The sequence below is a fragment of the Haematobia irritans genome, chromosome 4, assembly GCF_050003625.1.
Source record: "Haematobia irritans isolate KBUSLIRL chromosome 4, ASM5000362v1, whole genome shotgun sequence".
NCBI classification, from domain to species: domain Eukaryota; kingdom Metazoa; phylum Arthropoda; class Insecta; order Diptera; family Muscidae; genus Haematobia; species Haematobia irritans.
Genome location: NC_134400.1, coordinates 127,061,946 through 127,075,886, shown reverse-complemented (window position 1 = coordinate 127,075,886; position 13,941 = coordinate 127,061,946).

The window sequence follows — 13,941 nt, the reverse complement described above, 5'->3', positions numbered from 1 at the left end:
GAGATATGGGCAAAAGAAGTTTTTCATATAAAAATTTAAATTTTTTTAGGTTTTGGGTGGATTTTTCAATTTTTTGGGGGTGGTCACGAGTTAAAGTCCTTTTCGCTCTAGGACGCTTAGTTTAGGAGATATGGGCAAAAGAAGTTTTTCATATAAAAATTGCAATTTTTTGTAGGTTTTGGGTGGATTTTTCAACTTTTTGGCGGTGGTCACGAATTAGAGTCCTTTTCGCTCTAGGACGCATATTTAAGGAGATATGGGCAAAAGAAGTTTTTCATATAAAAATTTAATTTTTTTTAGGTTTTGGGTGGATTTTTCAATTTTTCGGGGGTGGTCACGAATTAAAGTCCTTTTCGCTCTTGGACGCATATTTAAGGAGATATGGGCAAAAGAAGTTTTTCATATAAAAATTTAATTTTTTTTAGGTTTTGGGTGGATTTTTAAATTTTTTGGGGGTGGTCACGAATTAAAGTCCTTTTCGCTCTAGGACGCTTAGTTTAGGAGATATGGGCAAAAGAAGTTTTTCATATAAAAATTGCAATTTTTTTAGGTTTTGGGTGGATTTTTCAATTTTTTGGCGGTGGTCACGAATTAGAGTCCTTTTCGCTCTAGGACGCTTAGTTTAGGAGATATGGGCAAAAGAAGTTTTTCATATAAAAATTTCAATTTTTTTAGGTTTGGGTGGATTTTTCAAATTTTTAGGGGTGGTCACGAATTTAAGTCCTTTTCGCTCTAGGACGCTTAGTTTAGGAGATATGGGCAAAAGAAGTTTTTCATATAAAAATATAAATTTTTTTAGATTTTGGGTGGATTTTCCAATTTTTTGGGGGTGGTCACGAATTAAAGTCCTTTTCGCTCTAGGACGCATATTTAAGGAGATATGGGCAAAAGAAGTTTTTCATATAAAAATTTAAATTTTTTTAGGTTTTAGGTGGATTTTTCAATTTTTTGGGGGTGGTCACGAATTAAAGTCCTTTTCGCTCTAGGACGCTTAGTTTAGGAGATATGGACAAAAGAAGTTTTTCATATAAAAATTTAAATTTTTTTAGGTTTTGGGTGGATTTTTCAATTTTTTGAGGGTGGTCACGAATTAAAGTCCTTTTCGCTCTAGGACGCTTAGTTTAGGAGATATGGGCAAAAGAAGTTTTTCATATAAAAATTTAAATTTTTTTAGGTTTTGGGTGAATTTTTAAATTTTTTGGGGGCGGTCACGAATTAAAGTCCTTTTCGCTCTAGGACGCTTAGTTTAGGAGATATGGGCAAAAGAAGTTTTTCATATAAAAATTTAAATTTTTTTAGATTTTGGGTGGATTTTTCAATATTTTGGGGGTGGTCACGAATTAAAGTCCTTTTCGCTCTAGGACGCTTAGTTTAGGAGATATGGGCAAAAGAAGTTTTTCATATAAAAATTTCAATTTTTTTAGGTTTTGGGTGGATTTTTCAATTTTTTGGGGGTGGTCACGAATTAAAGTCCTTTTCGCTCTAGGACGCATATTTAAGGAGATATGGGCAAAAGAAGTTTTTCATATAAAAATTGCAATTTTTTTAGGTTTTGGGTGGATTTCTCAATTTTTTGAGGGTGGCCACGAATTAAAGTCCTTTTCGCTCTAGGACGCATATTTAAGGAGATATGGACAAAAGAAGTTTTTCATATAAAAATTTAATTTTTTTTAGGTTTTGGGTGGATTTTTCAATTTTTTGGGGGTGGTCACGAATTAAAGTCCTTTTCGCTCTTGGACGCATATTTAAGGAGATATGGGCAAAAGAAGTTTTTCATATAAAAATTTAAATTTTTTTAGGTTTTGGGTGGATTTTTCAATTTTTTGGGGGTGGTCACGAGTTAAAGTCCTTTTCGCTCTAGGACGCTTAGTTTAGGAGATATGGGCAAAAGAAGTTTTTCATATAAAAATTTAAATTTTTTTAGGTTTTGGGTGGATTTTTCAATTTTTTGGGGGTGGTCACGAATTAAAGTCCTTTTCGCTCTAGGACGCTTAGTTTAGGAGAAAAGAAGTTTTTCATATAAAAATTTAAATTTTTTTAGGTTTTGCGTGGATTTTTCAATTTTTTGGGGGTGGTCACGAATTAAAGTCCTTTTCGCTCTAGGACGCTTAGTTTAGGAGATATGGGCAAAAGAAGTTTTTCATATTAAAATTTAAATTTTTTTAGGTTTTAGGTGGATTTTTCAATTTTTTGGGGGTGGTCACGAATTAAAGTCCTTTTCGCTCTAGGACGCTTAGTTTAGGAGATATGGGCAAAAGAAGTTTTTCATATAAAAATTTCAATTTTTTTAGGTTTTGGGTGGAATTTTCAATTTTTTGGGGGTGGTCACGAATTAAAGTCCTTTTCGCTCTTGGACGCATATTTAAGGAGATATGGGCAAAATAAGTTTTTCATATAAAAATTTCAATTTTTTTAGGTTTTGGGTGGATTTTTCAATTTTTTGGGGGTGGTCACGAATTAAAGTCCTTTTAGCTCTATGACGCTTAGTTTAGGAGATATGGGCAAAAGAAGTTTTTCATATAAAAATTGCAATTTTTTGTAGGTTTTGGGTGGATTTTTCAATTTTTTGGCGGTGGTCACGAATTAGAGTCCTTTTCGCTCTAGGACGCATATTTAAGGAGATATGGGCAAAAGAAGCTTTTTATATAAAAATTTAATTTTTTTTAGGTTTTGGGTGGATTTTTCAATTTTTTGGGGGTGGTCACGAATTAAAGTCCTTTTCGCTCTTGGACGCATATTTAAGGAGATATGGGCAAAAGAAGTTTTTCATATAAAAATTTAAATTTTTTTAGGTTTTGGGTGGATTTTTCAATTTTTTGGGGGTGGTCACGAATTAAAGTCCCTTTCGCTCTTGGACGCATATTTGAGGAGATATGGGCAAAAGAAGTTTTTCATATAAAAATTGCATTTTTTTAGGTTTTGGGTGGATTTTTCAATTTTTTGGCGGTGGTCACGAATTAGAGTCCTTTTCGCTCTAGGACGCTTAGTTTAGGAGATATGGGCAAAAGAAGTTTTTCATATAAAAATTTCAATTTTTTTAGGTTTTGGGTGGATTTTTCAATTTTTTGGGAGTGGTCACGAATTAAAGTCCTTTTCGCTCTAGGACGCTTAGTTTAGGAGAAAAGAAGTTTTTCATATAAAAATTTAAATTTTTTTAGGTTTTGCGTGGATTTTTCAATTTTTTGGGGGTGGTCACGAATTAAAGTCCTTTTCGCTCTAGGACGCTTAGTTTAGGAGATATGGGCAAAAGAAGTTTTTCATATTAAAATTTAAATTTTTTTAGGTTTTAGGTGGATTTTTCAATTTTTTGGGGGTGGTCACGAATTAAAGTCCTTTTCGCTCTAGGACGCTTAGTTTAGGAGATATGGGCAAAAGAAGTTTTTCATATTAAAATTTAAATTTTTTTAGGTTTTAGGTGGATTTTTCAATTTTTTGGGGGTGGTCACGAATTAAAGTCCTTTTCGCTCTAGGACGCTTAGTTTAGGAGATATGGGCAAAAGAAGTTTTTCATATAAAAATATAAATTTTTTTAGATTTTGGGTGGATTTTCCAATTTTTTTGGGGGTGGTCACGAATTAAAGTCCTTTTCGCTCTAGGACGCATATTTAAGGAGATATGGGCAAAAGAAGTTTTTCATATAAAAATTTAAATTTTTTTAGATTTTGGGTGAATTTTTCAATTTTTTGGGGGCGGTCACGAATTAAAGTCCTTTTCGCTCTAGGACGCTTAGTTTAGGAGATATTGGCAAAAGAAGTTTTTCATATAAAAATTTCAATTTTTTTAGATTTTGGGTGGATTTTCCAATTTTTTCGGTGTGGTCACGAATTAAAGTCCTTTTCGCTCTAGGACGCTTAGTTTAGGAGATATCGGCAAAAGAAGTTTTTCATATAAAAATTGCAATTTTTTGTAGGTTTTGGCTGGATTTTTCAATTTTTTGGCGGTGGTCACGAATTAGAGTCCTTTTCGCTCTAGGACGCATATTTAAGGAGATATGGGCAAAAGAAGTTTTTCATATAAAAATTTAATTTTTTTTAGGTTTTGGGTGGATTTTTCAATTTTTTGGGGGTGGTCACGAATTAAAGTCCTTTTCGCTCTTGGACGCATATTTGAGGAGATATGGGCAAAAGAAGTTTTTCATATAAAAATTGCAATTTTTTTAGGTTTTGGGTGGATTTCTCAATTTTTTGGGGGTGGTCACGAATTAAAGTCCTTTTCGCTCTAGGACGCATATTTAAGGAGACAATTTTTTTGGGGGTGGTCACGAATTAAAGTCCTTTTCGCTCTAGGACGCATATTTAAGGAGATATGGGCAAAAGAAGTTTTTCATATAAAAATTTAAATTTTTTTAGGTTTTGGGTGAATTTTTCAATTTTTTGGGGGCGGTCACGAATTAAAGTCCTTTTCGCTCTAGGACGCTTAGTTTAGGAGATATGGGCAAAAGAAGTTTTTCATATAAAAATTTCAATTTTTTTAGATTTTGGGTGGATTTTCCAATTTTTTCGGGGTGGTCACGAATTAAAGTCCTTTTCGCTCTAGGACGCTTAGTTTAGGAGATATGGGCAAAAGAAGTTTTTCATATAAAAATTGCAATTTTTTGTAGGTTTTGGGTGGATTTTTCAATTTTTTGGCGGTGGTCACGAATTAGAGTCCTTTTCGCTCTAGGACGCATATTTAAGGAGATATGGGCAAAAGAAGTTTTTCATATAAAAATTTAAGTTTTTTTTAGGTTTTGGGTGGATTTTTCAATTTTTTGGGGTGGTCACGAATCAAAGTCCTTTTCGCTCTTGGACGCATATTTAAGGAGATATGGGCAAAAGAAGTTTTTCATATAAAAATTTAAATTTTTTTAGGTTTTGGGTGGATTTTTCAATTTTTTGGGGGTGGTCACGAATTAAAGTCCTTTTCGCTCTTGGACGCATATTTAAGGAGATATGGGCAAAAGAAGTTTTTCATATAAAAATTTAAATTTTTTTAGGTTTTGGGTGGATTTTTCAATTTTTTGGGGGTGGTCACGAGTTAAAGTCCTTTTCGCTCTAGGACGCTTAGTTTAGGAGATATGGGCAAAAGAAGTTTTTCATATAAAAATTTAAATTTTTTTAGGTTTTGGGTGGATTTTTCAATTTTTTGGGGGTGGTCACGAATTAAAGTCCTTTTCGCTCTTGGACGCATATTTAAGGAGATATGGGCAAAAGAAGTTTTTCATATAAAAATTTCAATTTTTGTAGGTTTTGGGTGGATTTTTCAATTTTGTGGGGGTGGTCACGAATTAAAGTCCTTTTCGCTCTAGGACGCTTAGTTTAGGAGATATGGGCAAAAGAAGTTTTTCATATAAAAATTGCAATTTTTTTAGGTTTTGGGTGGATTTTTCAATTTTTTGGCGGTGGTCACGAATTAAAGTCCTTTTCGCTCTAGGACGCATATTTCAGGAGATATGAGCAAAAGAAGTTTTTCATATAAAAATTTCAATTTTTTTAGGTTTTGGGTGGATTTTTCAAATTTTTAGGGGTGGTCACGAATTTAAGTCCTTTTCGCTCTAGGACGCTTAGTTTAGGAGATATGGGCAAAAGAAGTTTTTCATATAAAAATATAAATTTTTTTAGATTTTGGGTGGATTTTCCAATTTTTTTGGGGGTGGTCACGAATTAAAGTCCTTTTCGCTCTAGGACGCATATTTAAGGAGATATGGGCAAAAGAAGTTTTTCATATAAAAATTTAAATTTTTTTAGGTTTTGGGTGAATTTTTCAATTTTTTGGGGGCGGTCACGAATTAAAGTCCTTTTCGCTCTAGGACGCTTCGTTTAGGAGATATGGGCAAAAGAAGTTTTTCATATAAAAATTTAAATTTTTTTAGATTTTGGGTGGATTTTCCAATTTTTTCGGGGTGGTCACGAATTAAAGTCCTTTTCGCTCTAGGACGCTTAGTTTAGAAGATATGGGCAAAAGAAGTTTTTCATATAAAAATTGCAATTTTTTGTAGGTTTTGGGTGGATTTTTAAATTTTTTGGCGGTGGTCACGAATTAGAGTCCTTTTCGCTCTAGGACGCATATTTAAGGAGATATGGGCAAAAGAAGTTTTTCATATAAAAATTTAATTTTTTTTAGGTTTTGGGTGGATTTTTCAATTTTTTGGGGGTGGTCACGAATTAAAGTCCTTTTCGCTCTTGGACGCATATTAAGGAGATATGGGCAAAAGAAGTTTTTCATATAAAAATTTAATTTTTTTTAGGTTTTGGGTGGATTTTTCAATTTTTTGAGGGTGGTCACGAATTAAAGTCCTTTTCGCTCTTGGACGCATATTTAAGGAGATATGGGCAAAAGAAGTTTTTCATATAAAAATTTAAATTTTTTTATGTTTTGGGTGGATTTTTCAATTTTTTGGGGGTGGTCACGAGTTAAAGTCCTTTTCGCTCTAGGACGCTTAGTTTAGGAGATATGGGCAAAAGAAGTTTTTCATATAAAAATTTAAATTTTTTTAGGTTTTGGGTGGATTTTTCAATTTTTTGGGGGTGGTCACGAATTAAAGTCCTTTTCGCTCTTGGACGCATATTTAAGGAGATATGGGCAAAAGAAGTTTTTCATATAAAAATTGCAATTTTTTTAGGTTTTGGGTGGATTTTTCAATTTTTTGGCGGTGGTCACGAATTAGAGTCCTTTTCGCTCTAGGACGCTTAGTTTAGGAGATATGGGCAAAAGAAGTTTTTCATATAAAAATTTCAATTTTTTTAAGGTTTTGGGTGGATTTTTCAAATTTTTGGGGTGGTCACGAATCAAAGTCCTTTTCGCTCTTGGACGCATATTTAAGGAGATATGGGCAAAAGAAGTTTTTCATATAAAAATTTAAATTTTTTTAGGTTTTGGGTGGATTTTTCAATTTTTTGGGGGTGGTCACGAATTAAAGTCCTTTTCGCTCTTGGACGCATATTTAAGGAGATATGGGCAAAAGAAGTTTTTCATATAAAAATTTAAATTTTTTTAGGTTTTGGGTGGATTTTTCAATTTTTTGGGGGTGGTCACGAGTTAAAGTCCTTTTCGCTCTAGGACGCTTAGTTTAGGAGATATGGGCAAAAGAAGTTTTTCATATAAAAATTTAAATTTTTTTAGGTTTTGGGTGGATTTTTCAATTTTTTGGGGGTGGTCACGAATTAAAGTCCTTTTCGCTCTTGGACGCATATTTAAGGAGATATGGGCAAAAGAAGTTTTTCATATAAAAATTTCAATTTTTGTAGGTTTTGGGTGGATTTTTCAATTTTGTGGGGGTGGTCACGAATTAAAGTCCTTTTCGCTCTAGGACGCTTAGTTTAGGAGATATGGGCAAAAGAAGTTTTTCATATAAAAATTGCAATTTTTTTAGGTTTTGGGTGGATTTTTCAATTTTTTGGCGGTGGTCACGAATTAAAGTCCTTTTCGCTCTAGGACGCATATTTCAGGAGATATGAGCAAAAGAAGTTTTTCATATAAAAATTTCAATTTTTTTAGGTTTTGGGTGGATTTCTCAAATTTTTAGGGGTGGTCACGAATTTAAGTCCTTTTCGCTCTAGGACGCTTAGTTTAGGAGATATGGGCAAAAGAAGTTTTTCATATAAAAATATAAATTTTTTTAGATTTTGGGTGGATTTTCCAATTTTTTTGGGGGTGGTCACGAATTAAAGTCCTTTTCGCTCTAGGACGCATATTTAAGGAGATATGGGCAAAAGAAGTTTTTCATATAAAAATTTAAATTTTTTTAGGTTTTGGGTGAATTTTTCAATTTTTTGGGGGCGGTCACGAATTAAAGTCCTTTTCGCTCTAGGACGCTTCGTTTAGGAGATATGGGCAAAAGAAGTTTTTCATATAAAAATTTAAATTTTTTTAGATTTTGGGTGGATTTTCCAATTTTTTCGGGGTGGTCACGAATTAAAGTCCTTTTCGCTCTAGGACGCTTAGTTTAGAAGATATGGGCAAAAGAAGTTTTTCATATAAAAATTGCAATTTTTTGTAGGTTTTGGGTGGATTTTTCAATTTTTTGGCGGTGGTCACGAATTAGAGTCCTTTTCGCTCTAGGACGCATATTTAAGGAGATATGGGCAAAAGAAGTTTTTCATATAAAAATTTAATTTTTTTTAGGTTTTGGGTGGATTTTTCAATTTTTTGGGGGTGGTCACGAATTAAAGTCCTTTTCGCTCTTGGACGCATATTAAGGAGATATGGGCAAAAGAAGTTTTTCATATAAAAATTTAATTTTTTTTAGGTTTTGGGTGGATTTTTCAATTTTTTGGGGGTGGTCACGAATTAAAGTCCTTTTCGCTCTTGGACGCATATTTAAGGAGATATGGGCAAAAGAAGTTTTTCATATAAAAATTTAAATTTTTTTAGGTTTTGGGTGGATTTTTCAATTTTTTGGGGGTGGTCACGAGTTAAAGTCCTTTTCGCTCTAGGACGCTTAGTTTAGGAGATATGGGCAAAAGAAGTTTTTCATATAAAAATTTAAATTTTTTTAGGTTTTGGGTGGATTTTTCAATTTTTTGGGGGTGGTCACGAATTAAAGTCCTTTTCGCTCTTGGACGCATATTTAAGGAGATATGGGCAAAAGAAGTTTTTCATATAAAAATTGCAATTTTTTTAGGTTTTGGGTGGATTTTTCAATTTTTTGGCGGTGGTCACGAATTAGAGTCCTTTTCGCTCTAGGACGCTTAGTTTAGGAGATATGGGCAAAAGAAGTTTTTCATATAAAAATTTCAATTTTTTTAGGTTTTGGGTGGATTTTTCAAATTTTTAGGGGTGGTCACGAATTTAAGTCCTTTTCGCTCTAGGACGCTTAGTTTAGGAGATATGGGCAAAAGAAGTTTTTCATATAAAAATTTCAATTTTTTTAGGTTTTGGGTGGATTTTTCAATTTTTTGAGGGTGGTCACGAATTAAAGTCCTTTTCGCTCTAGGACGCTTAGTTTAGGAGATATGGGCAAAAGAAGTTTTTCATATAAAAATTTAAATTTTTTTTAGGTTTTGGGTGAATTTTTAAATTTTTTGGGGGCGGTCACGAATTAAAGTCCTTTTCGCTCTAGGACGCTTAGTTTAGGAGATATGGGCAAAAGAAGTTTTTCATATAAAAATTTAAATTTTTTTAGATTTTGGGTGGATTTTTCAATATTTTGGGGGTGGTCACGAATTAAAGTCCCTTTCGCTCTAGGACGCTTAGTTTAGGAGATATGGGCAAAAGAAGTTTTTCATATTAAAATTTAAATTTTTTTAGGTTTTAGGTGGATTTTTCAATTTTTTGGGGGTGGTCACGAATTAAAGTCCTTTTCGCTCTAGGACGCTTAGTTTAGGAGATATTGGCAAAAGAAGTTTTTCATATAAAAATTTCAATTTTTTTTTAGGGTTTGGGTGGATTTTTCAATTTTTTGAGGGTGGTCACGAATTAAAGTCCTTTTCGCTCTAGGACGCATATTTAAGGAGATATGGGCAAAAGAAGTTTTTCATATAAAAATTGCAATTTTTTTAGGTTTTGGGTGGATTTCTCAATTTTTTGGGGGTGGTCACGAATTAAAGTCCTTTTCGCTCTAGGACGCATATTTAAGGAGATATGGGCAAAAGAAGTTTTTCATATAAAAATTTAAATTTTTTTAGGTTTTGGGTGGAATTTTCAATTTTTTGGGGGTGGTCACGAATTAAAGTCCTTTTCGCTCTAGGACGCATATTTAAGGAGATATGGGCAAAAGAAGTTTTTCATATAAAAATTTCAATTTTTTTAGGTTTTGGGTGGATTTTTCAATTTTTTGGGGGTGGTCACGAATTAAAGTCCTTTTCGCTCTAGGACGCTTCGCTTAGGAGATATGGGCAAAAGAAGTTTTTCATATAAAAATTTAAATTTTTTTAGGTTTTGGGTGGAATTTTCAATTTTTTGGGGGTGGTCACGAATTAAAGTCCTTTTCGCTCTAGGACGCATATTTAAGGAGATATGGGCAAAATAAGTTTTTCATATAAAAATTTAAATTTTTTTAGGTTTTGGGTGGATTTTTCAATTTTTTGGGGGTGGTCACGAATTAAAGTCCTTTTCGCTCTAGGACGCTTAGTTTAGGAGATATGGGCAAAAGAAGTTTTTCATATAAAAATTTCAATTTTTTTAGGTTTTGGGTGGAATTTTCAATTTTTTGGGGGTGGTCACGAATTAAAGTCCTTTTCGCTCTAGGACGCATATTTAAGGAGATATGGGCAAAAGAAGTTTTTCATATAAAAATTTAATTTTTTTTAGGTTTTGGGTGGATTTTTCAATTTTTTGGGGGTGGTCACGAATTAAAGTCCTTTTCGCTCTTGGACGCATATTTAAGGAGATATGGGCAAAAGAAGTTTTTCATATAAAAATTTTAATTTTTTTAGGTTTTGGGTGGATTTTTCAATTTTTTGGGGGTGGTCACGAATTAAAGTCCTTTTCGCTCTTGGACGCATATTTAAGGAGATATGGGCAAAAGAAGTTTTTCATATAAAAATTTCAATTTTTTTAGGTTTTGGGTGGATTTTTCAATTTTTTGGGGGTGGTCACGAATTAAAGTCCTTTTCGCTCTTGGACGCATATTTAAGGAGATATGGGCAAAAGAAGTTTTTCATATAAAAATTTCAATTTTTTTAGGTTTTGGGTGGATTTTTCAATTTTTTGGGGGTGGTCACGAATTAAAGTCCTTTTCGCTCTAGGACGCTTAGTTTAGGAGAAAAGAAGTTTTTCATATAAAAATTTAAATTTTTTTAGGTTTTGCGTGGATTTTTCAATTTTTTGGGGGTGGTCACGAATTAAAGTCCTTTTCGCTCTAGGACGCTTAGTTTAGGAGATATGGGCAAAAGAAGTTTTTCATATAAAAATTGCAATTTTTTGTAGGTTTTGGGTGGATTTTTCAATTTTTTGGCGGTGGTCACGAATTAGAGTCCTTTTCGCTCTAGGACGCATATTTAAGGAGATATGGGCAAAAGAAGTTTTTCATATAAAAATTTAATTTTTTTTAGCTTTTGGGTGGATTTTTCAATTTTTTGGGGGTGGTCACAAATTAAAGTCCTTTTCGCTCTAGGACGCTTAGTTTAGGAGATATGGGCAAAAGAAGTTTTTCATATAAAAATTTAAATTTTTTTTAGGTTTTGGGTGAATTTTTAAATTTTTTGGGGGCGGTCACGAATTAAAGTCCTTTTCGCTCTAGGACGCTTAGTTTAGGAGATATGGGCAAAAGAAGTTTTTCATATAAAAATTTAAATTTTTTTAGATTTTGGGTGGATTTTTCAATATGTTGGGGGTGGTCACGAATTAAAGTCCCTTTCGCTCTAGGACGCTTAGTTTAGGAGATATGGGCAAAAGAAGTTTTTCATATTAAAATTTAAATTTTTTTAGGTTTTAGGTGGATTTTTCAATTTTTTGGGGGTGGTCACGAATTAAAGTCCTTTTCGCTCTAGGACGCTTAGTTTAGGAGATATGGGCAAAAGAAGTTTTTCATATAAAAATTTCAATTTTTTTAGGGTTTGGGTGGATTTTTCAATTTTTTGAGGGTGGTCACGAATTAAAGTCCTTTTCGCTCTAGGACGCTTAGTTTAGGAGATATGGGCAAAAGAAGTTTTTCATATAAAAATTTAAATTTTTTTTAGGTTTTGGGTGAATTTTTAAATTTTTTGGGGGCGGTCACGAATTAAAGTCCTTTTCGCTCTAGGACGCTTAGTTTAGGAGATATGGGCAAAAGAAGTTTTTCATATAAAAATTTAAATTTTTTTAGATTTTGGGTGGATTTTTCAATATTTTGGGGGTGGTCACGAATTAAAGTCCCTTTCGCTCTAGGACGCTTAGTTTAGGAGATATGGGCAAAAGAAGTTTTTCATATTAAAATTTAAATTTTTTTAGGTTTTAGGTGGATTTTTCAATTTTTTGGGGGTGGTCACGAATTAAAGTCCTTTTCGCTCTAGGACGCTTAGTTTAGGAGATATTGGCAAAAGAAGTTTTTCATATAAAAATTTCAATTTTTTTAGGGTTTGGGTGGATTTTTCAATTTTTTGAGGGTGGTCACGAATTAAAGTCCTTTTCGCTCTAGGACGCATATTTAAGGAGATATGGGCAAAAGAAGTTTTTCATATAAAAATTGCAATTTTTTTAGGTTTTGGGTGGATTTCTCAATTTTTTGGGGGTGGTCACGAATTAAAGTCCTTTTCGCTCTAGGACGCATATTTAAGGAGATATGGGCAAAAGAAGTTTTTCATATAAAAATTTAAATTTTTTTAGGTTTTGGGTGGAATTTTCAATTTTTTGGGGGTGGTCACGAATTAAAGTCCTTTTCGCTCTAGGACGCATATTTAAGGAGATATGGGCAAAAGAAGTTTTTCATATAAAAATTTCAATTTTTTTAGGTTTTGGGTGGATTTTTCAATTTTTTGGGGGTGGTCACGAATTAAAGTCCTTTTCGCTCTTGGACGCATATTTAAGGAGATATGGGCAAAAGAAGTTTTTCATATAAAAATTTCAATTTTTTTAGGTTTTGGGTGGATTTTTCAATTTTTTGGGGGTGGTCACGAATTAAAGTCCTTTTCGCTCTTGGACGCATATTTAAGGAGATATGGGCAAAAGAAGTTTTTCATATAAAAATTTCAATTTTTTTAGGTTTTGGGTGGATTTTTCAATTTTTTGGGGGTGGTCACGAATTAAAGTCCTTTTCGCTCTAGGACGCTTAGTTTAGGAGAAAAGAAGTTTTTCATATAAAAATTTAAATTTTTTTAGGTTTTGCGTGGATTTTTCAATTTTTTGGGGGTGGTCACGAATTAAAGTCCTTTTCGCTCTAGGACGCTTAGTTTAGGAGATATGGGCAAAAGAAGTTTTTCATATAAAAATTGCAATTTTTTGTAGGTTTTGGGTGGATTTTTCAATTTTTTGGCGGTGGTCACGAATTAGAGTCCTTTTCGCTCTAGGACGCATATTTAAGGAGATATGGGCAAAAGAAGTTTTTCATATAAAAATTTAATTTTTTTTAGCTTTTGGGTGGATTTTTCAATTTTTTGGGGGTGGTCACAAATTAAAGTCCTTTTCGCTCTAGGACGCTTAGTTTAGGAGATATGGGCAAAAGAAGTTTTTCATATAAAAATTTAAATTTTTTTTAGGTTTTGGGTGAATTTTTAAATTTTTTGGGGGCGGTCACGAATTAAAGTCCTTTTCGCTCTAGGACGCATATTTAAGGAGATATGGGCAAAAGAAGTTTTTCATATAAAAATTTAAATTTTTTTAGGTTTTGGGTGGAATTTTCAATTTTTTGGGGGTGGTCACGAATTAAAGTCCTTTTCGCTCTAGGACGCATATTTAAGGAGATATGGGCAAAAGAAGTTTTTCATATAAAAATTTCAATTTTTTTAGGTTTTGGGTGGATTTTTCAATTTTTTGGGGGTGGTCACGAATTAAAGTCCTTTTCGCTCTAGGACGCTTCGCTTAGGAGATATGGGCAAAAGAAGTTTTTCATATAAAAATTTAAATTTTTTTAGGTTTTGGGTGGAATTTTCAATTTTTTGGGGGTGGTCACGAATTAAAGTCCTTTTCGCTCTAGGACGCATATTTAAGGAGATATGGGCAAAATAAGTTTTTCATATAAAAATTTAATTTTTTTTAGGTTTTGGGTGGATTTTTCAATTTTTTGGGGGTGGTCACGAATTAAAGTCCTTTTCGCTCTAGGACGCTTAGTTTAGGAGATATGGGCAAAAGAAGTTTTTCATATAAAAATTTCAATTTTTTTAGGTTTTGGGTGGAATTTTCAATTTTTTGGGGGTGGTCACGAATTAAAGTCCTTTTCGCTCTAGGACGCATATTTAAGGAGATATGGGCAAAAGAAGTTTTTCATATAAAAATTTAATTTTTTTTAGGTTTTGGGTGGATTTTTCAATTTTTTGGGGGTGGTCACGAATTAAAGTCCTTTTCGCTCTTGGACGCATATTTAAGGAGATATGGGCAAAAGAAGTT